Consider the following 8744-nt stretch of genomic DNA (forward strand, 5'->3'; position numbering starts at 1 on the left):
TCTGAGACTGCTCTTTCTGTCTGCACAAGCCTAAGAGTTGTTACGGTCCCTCGAGGCATCATAAATTGCCTACCTTCAGGTGTTTATCACTCCCCTCCCCCTTTGCCCCCGCCCCACCCCATGGAATGACCTCTTCTTCCCTGCTTGTCTAAATACATGAACCCACCCTTCCCCCATCTTCCAAATCTAATCTCTAGCCCTTCCCCCCAGGAAACCCCTGATTTGGGCCCCAGCTGGCGTGACCGACTCCCACCCAAGTTAGGCACTCAGTCACCTCCACTCTCCTCCATGCTCAGACCCCCATGTGATTTCCCAGGCTATCAGTTGGCAAGCAGACCGTGCGACTACCCCTAGCCAATGAGCTGTGGACAGATGTAAAGGATTCCTTCCTACCTGGCCAACCCACAGAGGAGCAGGTAGCTTGGCCTTCTTGCTGTGATAAGTCTTTAAGACCATGGCAACAGAAAGCAGCAAGTTCCCTGCCTGCATCCCCCCCCCACCAAAGGACAGCAGCCCTGCTGTTGCAGCGTAGTCTCCCCTGCCCTGACTAACAAATAGTCCTATCTGCGCTACTTTCCCTGTAGGTAGCCAGAGGGTGGATAGTCTCCAGCTCCTCACTGGGTGGCTGTGAAAGTCTTGTACCCTGTGAGTGCCTGCTCATTGTGAGTCACCCAATTAGGAGATCTTCTAACAAAGCTGGGGTCCAGCTGCCAGGGTTCTGGGCACCACCAGCGAAGTCTGTAGTGAGAGCCGCTTTCCTGGCGTCGTGAGTTGTAGTAGCCCTATCCTGCCCAATTCTAAATGTTGAGACTTTCGTTCGCTCCCTAGAGGAGGAAGAATTGGGGATCTGGAAAGGGCACAGGAGAAACGGGGACAATGAATGTAATATCCTAGTGTTGAGATCATAACTGTGACATGAGTGACATTCATGTGTGAGTCCAGTTACATCCCCCATTTGTTTCGCTCAACAGTAGCCTATGCGGTAGACACGGTCACTGCCATGCTACGGGCGAGGTGTGGAGGTAGGCCTGAGGTACAGATGCTGTTAAGGACAGCAAAGCCAGGACTTGAAACCAGGATTTGGCTTCAGCACTGTTCCTCACCCCTCCCTATGTGTGTAGTGTAGGGTTCCTCCCCAGGCAAGAACCTGGCTGGATTTCAGCTTTCAGGGCTAAGGCGAGGGCAGAAGCTGAGGAAACTGATTTTCTGAGGGTCTCTGAGAGATGCCACATACACACAGGCATGAAGCTCAAGCATCGACACAGCCTCCCTCCCCTTCTGTTATAACCCATGCCTTGATGCAGGCCCTAGACTGTCCTGCTACCCAAATAGCACGGGGATTGGAAGATAACCAGAGGTTCTTGTCCTTTCTTACGACACAGTCCAGGCATACTGGGGGGAGTTGCGGTGTCGGGACTTCAGAAAGCATGCTCGAGGATAGCAGTGTGTAAGCAGGACTTAGGAGGAAAAGGACAGAGAATGGGTGAAGAGACACGTTTCTATGCCGTGAGATACTCACCCACCATGTCCAGGAGCCTGCAGTGGATGTTCCCAGTGAGGAGGATCCAAGGCTGTGCTGTGGGTATGTGCCTGCTGAGGTTACTCAGCTCGGTGACACCTCATCTCAAAGACAGAGCTCAATTAATCTCATGTCATCCTGCTTCATAAAGGAGGAGACTAAGGGTCAGAGAAGCCGACTGCCCAAGGTCACTCCACCAATGAACAGCGGAGTCTGGCCGAGTAAGGTTCAGGCACAGCGGCTGCTCACAGCTCCAGCTGTTCCCAGCAGTGCCAGCCTTGGTGAGAGAATTCCCTTGGCCCCCAAGGATATCTCCTACTTGGGGGATCAGGTTACCTGGATCTCCTGCAGCCAGGGTGAGCCCTTGCCTCACACGCCCACCCGTGTGCTAGGGACAGAAGGGGACTTTATGTGCAATCTGCCAGACTCTCCAGAAAGCACTTAGGTTTACGATGTGCATGAAATTGATCGCCAGTTGGCGCGGCCCCCGCTCACTCAGTGCCAGCCTCTCACTGGCAGGAGGCTATCCCCACCCCCACTTTCAAGGAGCATCAAAGCCGCCTGCCAAGGCCCCTTGTGAGGGTCCTTCTCCAGGAACAAGTGCATAAGGGAGGGAGGAATTCTGCCCAAAGGCCTTTCCACAGTGTACACCCGCCTTACCCGCCCCGTGAGAGTTAAATAGCTACGTGTTTTATGCCAATTTCAGCCTCTTCGGCTTCCTCTCTAACGAGCCGATGCTTTCAAAGGCCCCACTAATTGGTGTTTGTGCCTCACACGCCACGACACTTTGATAGTCACTTAGGACGTTGGTCCATCTATCACAGGCCTGGTACAAGGAATCTGTTCACCTTGCTGCACCAGGGTTCCTAGCTTGTGCATTCGGGGTGCAAACATACATGTGTGGGCGTGTGTCTGTGTGCAACATGAAGACACCCAGTTGTCCTCTCTCCTGTCAATGGGCTATCTTTATCCAGGCACACCCCTGTGCACATGTGCATAAATGCTCCTTAGAGGGTAGCTCTTGGGTACCTCTGTGTTTGTATGTCAGTGTGAGTGTGCAAGGGGATGTGAGCTTGCATGATGTGTACAACTTTCCTGGGCAGCCGTGTATGTGTGTCCATGCATGTACATGATTGGGGGGTGTGTCTACCCATGGGCACGTCCATGAGAATCCTTGCAATACAGCTGCATGTGTGGCTATGCAGGCTCCTGTTGCCAAAGCACAGGGGCGAATGCAGATGCACAAGGAGGGTATGCAGGCACGGTGGTGAGCAAGCCTGGCTCCCTGTGTGTCCTAACGCCTCTGTGTGCCTGGGTGAGTGTGTATGTAGTATCTGTGGGTGGCATGCAGGGGCAGGTGGAACACCGGGCCAGAGCCAAGGCTTTGGACTTAAGGCTTTGCTCTGCCACTTGCTAGCTCCATAACTTTGGCTCACTGCAAAGCCTCTCATCTTTGGGTTCCTCATTTGGAAAATGGAGGTAATAGAAATACGTATCCGACCCTGTCATGCAGACCAACTGGGAAGAGCTGGTGACTGAGTGAGAAACGGGACACAACAGGTGTCTGTGTATAGGATAGCTGAGGCAGGCTCTCCCTCTTCGGTTTGTGTCCCCCGCCCCCTGGGCAGACACCTTCCTTGGGGCCTTGCCGTGCAGCCAAGGGAGCTGCCTGGACACCTGGGGAGAGCTAGAAGAGTGACTGATGGTAAAGGCTGGCCAGGTCTGGAGCCAGAGCTGGGACCTCTGCGATCTTAGTCACTTTCAAAGCGAGTTTAGGCTTCTAGCAGTCACCTGTTGGGTTAACTGAGATACATACGTAGAGAGGAATTAGAGTGCAGGACGTGTTGTCAAAGGCCACAGCCTAGCAATGGCTGAGCTTCTGGTTGTCACACACGCCACACACATACCTGGAGGCCTAGATCAAGCGGCTATTTGCTGTGCTTTGGCCTGGGATGCCTGCCATGGGCTGTGAGGACAACCTGTCCAGGGGTCCAGCCCCATTCCCCTCTACAAGAACAGTGCAAACAGCTCTCCTGTCGCCCCATCACGTACTCACAGAGAAACCTACCCAGCAAGCAGGCACGAATGGCTGCTCAAGGTCACAGGACAGGAGGAAAGCTCATGGCAGAGGTCCCTGGAGGCCTCTAATATGATTCTCACCTTCTTGTTCCCTTTGCTTGCTACACTACCCCTTGGCTGACTGGGCCTGGCAGGTGGGTCATGGCAAAGGTGGGATCCTACCCTTGCGCAGGTCACAGGGCCTTTATATCTACCAGGTGACCCTTTGTGTCATCATCTGAAAGAATGACCTCCTAGATCTGGACCACACTGCCTGAGATTGTAGCCAATACATGTCCCTGCTTTTGTTTTTGTTTTGTTGTTCTTGTTTCTTTGTTTATATTTTGTTTATATGTATTTTTAAAAAATACATTTTAAATGTTAAAATTAAGGATTTAAAGTCACACCCATCCACAGCAGCACTTCAGCCCTGTCAACCGGCATTCTTATCATTAATACCACTAACTCCAAAGTCTTCACCTCCTCCAGCATTAGATGTGACTGTGTGCCACTCCCACCAATCCCTACCCTTTAAAAACCTATTGCTATACACCCGCCCCATGCTTTTCTCCAAATGTTTCTGACATGGCTCTAAAAGAAAGCAAAAATGATTCTTCTGTGTTTGTTTGTTTGTTTGTTGAGACAGGGTTTCTCTGTGTAACCTAGGCTGTCCTGGACTCACTCTGTAGACCAGGCTGGCCTTGAACTCACAGCGATCCGCCAGCCTCTGCCTCCCGAGAGATGGGATAAAAGGCGTGCACCACCACGCCCGGTGCAAAAATGATTCTTTACTGTGTATCCTCCACTCATGTCTCCGTGCCTCATGCTGTTCCAGACTCATTCTGGCATCATAAAACACAAGCCCTCCCTAGATTAGGACCCTTCCAGTATTCCCAACAGCCCTGCCCTAAAGGACCCCTGTCCTGGGCTTGGGCCCTGAAGTCTTCCCTGGGGCTGGCAGCCAACAAGGGGAGCAGAAGGGACCCAAGGGGATAGAGGCCCCCTCCTCCGGCCTGTCGCCCCACCCACCCAGCCGGTGGCCTGTCTGCCTTCCTGAGCTCATTAACTGCAGGTCACTGTTCAGCAGGAAAGACAAGGCGTGGGTTCTGCGGGCGTTCATTAGTCGTGAGAGGAACAGTGTGTGTGAAATTAGCAGTCACCTGAGGACCTCGATAATTTCATAATTAGGAGGCCTAATGGCTCCAGCTCTGGATGCCAAATGACTTAACCCCTCGCCTGCTGGGCCCCCAGGCCGCAGACCAAGGCTGTAGGGGAGGGCCTTCAGGAGCCCCTCTACTTCAGTTCCCTTCCTTAGTGCCAATCCGATCCATTTGTGTCACCCAACATCCAGCACAAAGGGCTGGCACAGACACAGGGGTGGCAAGAGCAAGGCTTATGAAGTGAATGAATGAATGCATGCATGCATGAATGAATGAACAGGTGTCTGGATGGGGGAAGGTGCTGGAGCCCCTGCTGCTGCAGGTGCTCAGAGAGGAACGCTCCAGAGAGGGGAAAGGAAGGGTGCTCCATCTGTGTAGAAAGTGGGTGGTTGAGTACACGCCTGGTGTGTGTGTGTGTGTATATGTGTGTGTGTGTGTGTGTGTGTGTGTGCGTGCACGTGCAGGCACGTGCAAGCATGAGGGCACAACACATGTGGATCTAGGTTGTTGGCTTCTAAGAACCGTGTGTGTGGTCATGTCCAGGCTGCCATCTGGGAGCATGTTCCACTGCCTCCTGTCTCTGCAGCAGGACCCAGGTGCCTCTCTGCATGCCAGCCTTTCTTGGCACCACCCGAAAGACCATGCCCAGAATGTCTATAAGGGAACTTGGGAGCATTCTTGGCAAACAAACAAGAAAAAGAAAGAAAGAAAGAAAGAAAGAAAAAGAAAAAAAGAAAAAAGAAAAAAAAAGAGTCCTAGGGGGCTTGCTTTCAATCTGCATTTGCATTCCAAGTGCAATGTTTTCACTTAGAGTGAATATTTATTCGGAATTCTGAGAAGGCTATGCTAATACTAGGGGACTGGTCACACTCCTTGGTTCACAGGGAGTAAGTTAGGATGATCTCCCGCGACCCTTCACATTTCTCAACCTGTCTCCATCCCTTCTAACCTTCCCGTGGCCCTGAAGAGACAAGCACTGGTGGAGGGATGGTGTCCTGCCTTACTCCCTGAGTGGTAGAAAGGAAGCTGTAGCCTGGAGCTGAGCGGGGCCAGAAGGAAGGAGAAAGGCTTCCGGAAAGGAGAGGAGAACAATGATGGAATAGAGAAGAAAGGGTGATCAGGAAGAAAGGGGAGGAGGAGAGGCTAGGCAGCCTGAAGGAGGTGAGAGAGGAGAAGGAGGGGAAGGAGCGAGAGAGGGCTGAGAGCATTATCAGCACTTAAAAAGCGAGCAGCTCAGTTCTTCTTTGGCACAAATAATGGCTTTTTATGAATAAATCATGTGTCAGACGCCTCCCAGGGAGTGGGCATGGAGAAGGGCGCGTCTGCTGGGCTCCAAGGCTGGTGGGGAGGGCCTGTGACAGACCCCCAGCTGTAGGAGTGTTGCTCGCTCTCCTCATGGGGCCCAGGAGGACAGAAGCTGTCTCTGAACTATCACTAGTGAGCTGGGCAGTCACTGAGCTGAGCAGCTCAGTCATTACTCTGAGGTGGTCTCCTGGCTCCGTGCTCATGATCTGGGCTGGATCCCAGGGGCTGGAGTGGCCCCTCTGCTCCCACAGACGGCAGAACAACCCAGAAGATGTTTCTGGCAGGGGAACGCCAGCCTGGTGCTCCCGAGAGAGGAGGATGTGCCAAGTCAGGCAGGCACACCCAAAGAGCAAAGCATGCGATGCACATGTGGAGACTGAGAAAGCAGTTCACACACGCATGTGGGCACATTCCGAGAGGGATACACTGTAATTCACACACTTGCATACACATAGACACTCTCAACAATATGCACTCAATAAAGACCTCAACCCCCCAACTTGCTTGCCAACACACCACAACACACACACACACACACACACACACACACACACACTCACACACACACACACGGCCACACAGACAGATGCATATGGAGCTACATGGACACACACAGACCTGCACATGCACACCAGCGGCCCACCCCTCAGCAGCCTAGGGTGAGGGCAGCCCATCTGGAATCCAGACACACTTGGGCTGTCTCTAAGTCTCACTGTCGGGTGGAGCTGGGGCATTATCCAGTCTCTATGTGATCCCCAGTGGGCAAAGACACCATAGCACAACAGCGAGGTCTCAGCTCCCCAACTCTGAGCCTGAACCTGTGTAGATACTGCTAGCTTGGAGCTCCTTCATTCCCCTGCCAGCAGCCATATCCTTGAGGCAGCAGCACCACAGGGGAATGTGGGCATTAGAGGCATGAAATCAGGGCAGGGAAGCCTGGCTGTACCCTTTGCTGGTAGTGTGACCTCAATGTCATTGCCCCTCAAACAAACCTGTAAGACATGTACTATCGGGCTGGAGAGATGGCTCAGAGGTTAGGAACCTGGCTGTTCTTCCAAAGGTCCTGAGTTCAATTCCCAGCAACCACATGGCAGCTCACAAGGACCTATAATGAGATCTTCTGGTGTGCAGGTGTACATGCAGGCAAAACACTATATACATCTTTTAGCCGGGCGTGGTGGCACACGCCTTTAATCCCAGCACTTGGGAGGTAGAGGCAGGCTGTGAGTTCAAGGCCAGCCTGGCTTACAAAGGGAGTCCAGGATAGCCAAGGCTACACAGAGAAACCCTGTCTCAAAAAACAAAAAACAATAAATAAGGGCTAGAGAGATGGCTCAGTGGTTAAGAGCACTGTCTGCTCTTCCAGAGGTCCTGAGTTCATTTCCCAGCAACCACATGGTGGCTCACAACCATCTATAGTGTAATCCTATGCCCTCTTCTGGACTGTAGTTGTGCATGCAGGCAGAGCACTGTATACATAATAAATAAATAAATAAATGAATATTAGAAACAATAAATAAATATATAAATCTTTTTTAAAAAGACATGTACTATTGCCTAGCCTTCCAGACCCCCCAAAAAAGGCAGGGGATGAGGGACTCCTGGTGACCTTATTAGGATCTGCCAGTCTTTCACAAACTGCAGGGACCTTGCTTCTCCCGGCTCTGCCACTTCTTAGCTGGTGGTCTTCTGGTGCCAATGGAGTTCTAACCCTAGCGCATCAGATTAGAGCGAGACAGCAGAGAGTCTTTGCTTGCCCCACTCTGCAAAGCCCCCGAAGCCTTCCCAACACCCCATGATAACATCTTTGCTTCTGATTCTTTGAACTCCCTCTCCAGTTCAGAGAGATGTCTTCCAGGGCTCTGACCTCCCCCTATCCGGGGAGACATCTTGAGCTTGCAGTGATGCCCAAAGCCCGAGAACTCCATTCATTTGATGGAAGTGCTCCTGCACCTCCCTCCTGTAGATCGCTGCAGGCTGTAACAGAAACAGTTATTTTCCCAGGGCTTTTTCTGCCTCTGTGTTCACCATCTCGGCGGGGAACAACTGTCTGTCCAGGTACCCAACAGCACTGACTCAGCCCCTTACTCCACAGCCAAGTCACAGGCATTCCACATACAAAAACATGCTAAATCCTTTCAGCTCCACTGCCCTCCCCCATGCCCTGGTAGTCACTCACCATCAGCACCTGTGTTCTTGTCCTGTCTCTTTTCCTTGACTACCTGTTGGTGACTTTGTCACCGGCAGCCTTTCCAATTCTGAGCTTTTAAGCCCACTCAACTTTTGGTTCTAGAATCCATGAGCGTCTTGACACTGGCTGTGCCATTTCCTGTCTAAATCTCTTCCTTTCCTAGTGCCAGCCATCCTTCAAGGCCCAACAGTGAAAGCACCCCTACAGCACCCCCTGGCCCCTCCATTCCTTACAGCCTTGATCCCATCCCATCCCAATGTCCAGAAGCCTCCAAATGTCCCCAAAGAAAACAATGTGCTACTCTCAGCTGGCTCTGAACAGGTGTTCACTGTCTTCCTTGCAGACACATGCGCCAGGGCAGGATCTGACTATTTCACATCTCTCATTTACCTGAGATGGAACCTAGATGCTGTAATACTGACTAGGGAAACAAGGCTACAGAGGATGAGCCATGTTTGTGACAGTTAATCGTCAGCAACTTGATTAGAATTAAATTCACCAAGGAGACACA

This window comes from Acomys russatus, chromosome 29, assembly GCF_903995435.1.
Source record: "Acomys russatus chromosome 29, mAcoRus1.1, whole genome shotgun sequence".
Taxonomy (NCBI): domain Eukaryota; kingdom Metazoa; phylum Chordata; class Mammalia; order Rodentia; family Muridae; genus Acomys; species Acomys russatus.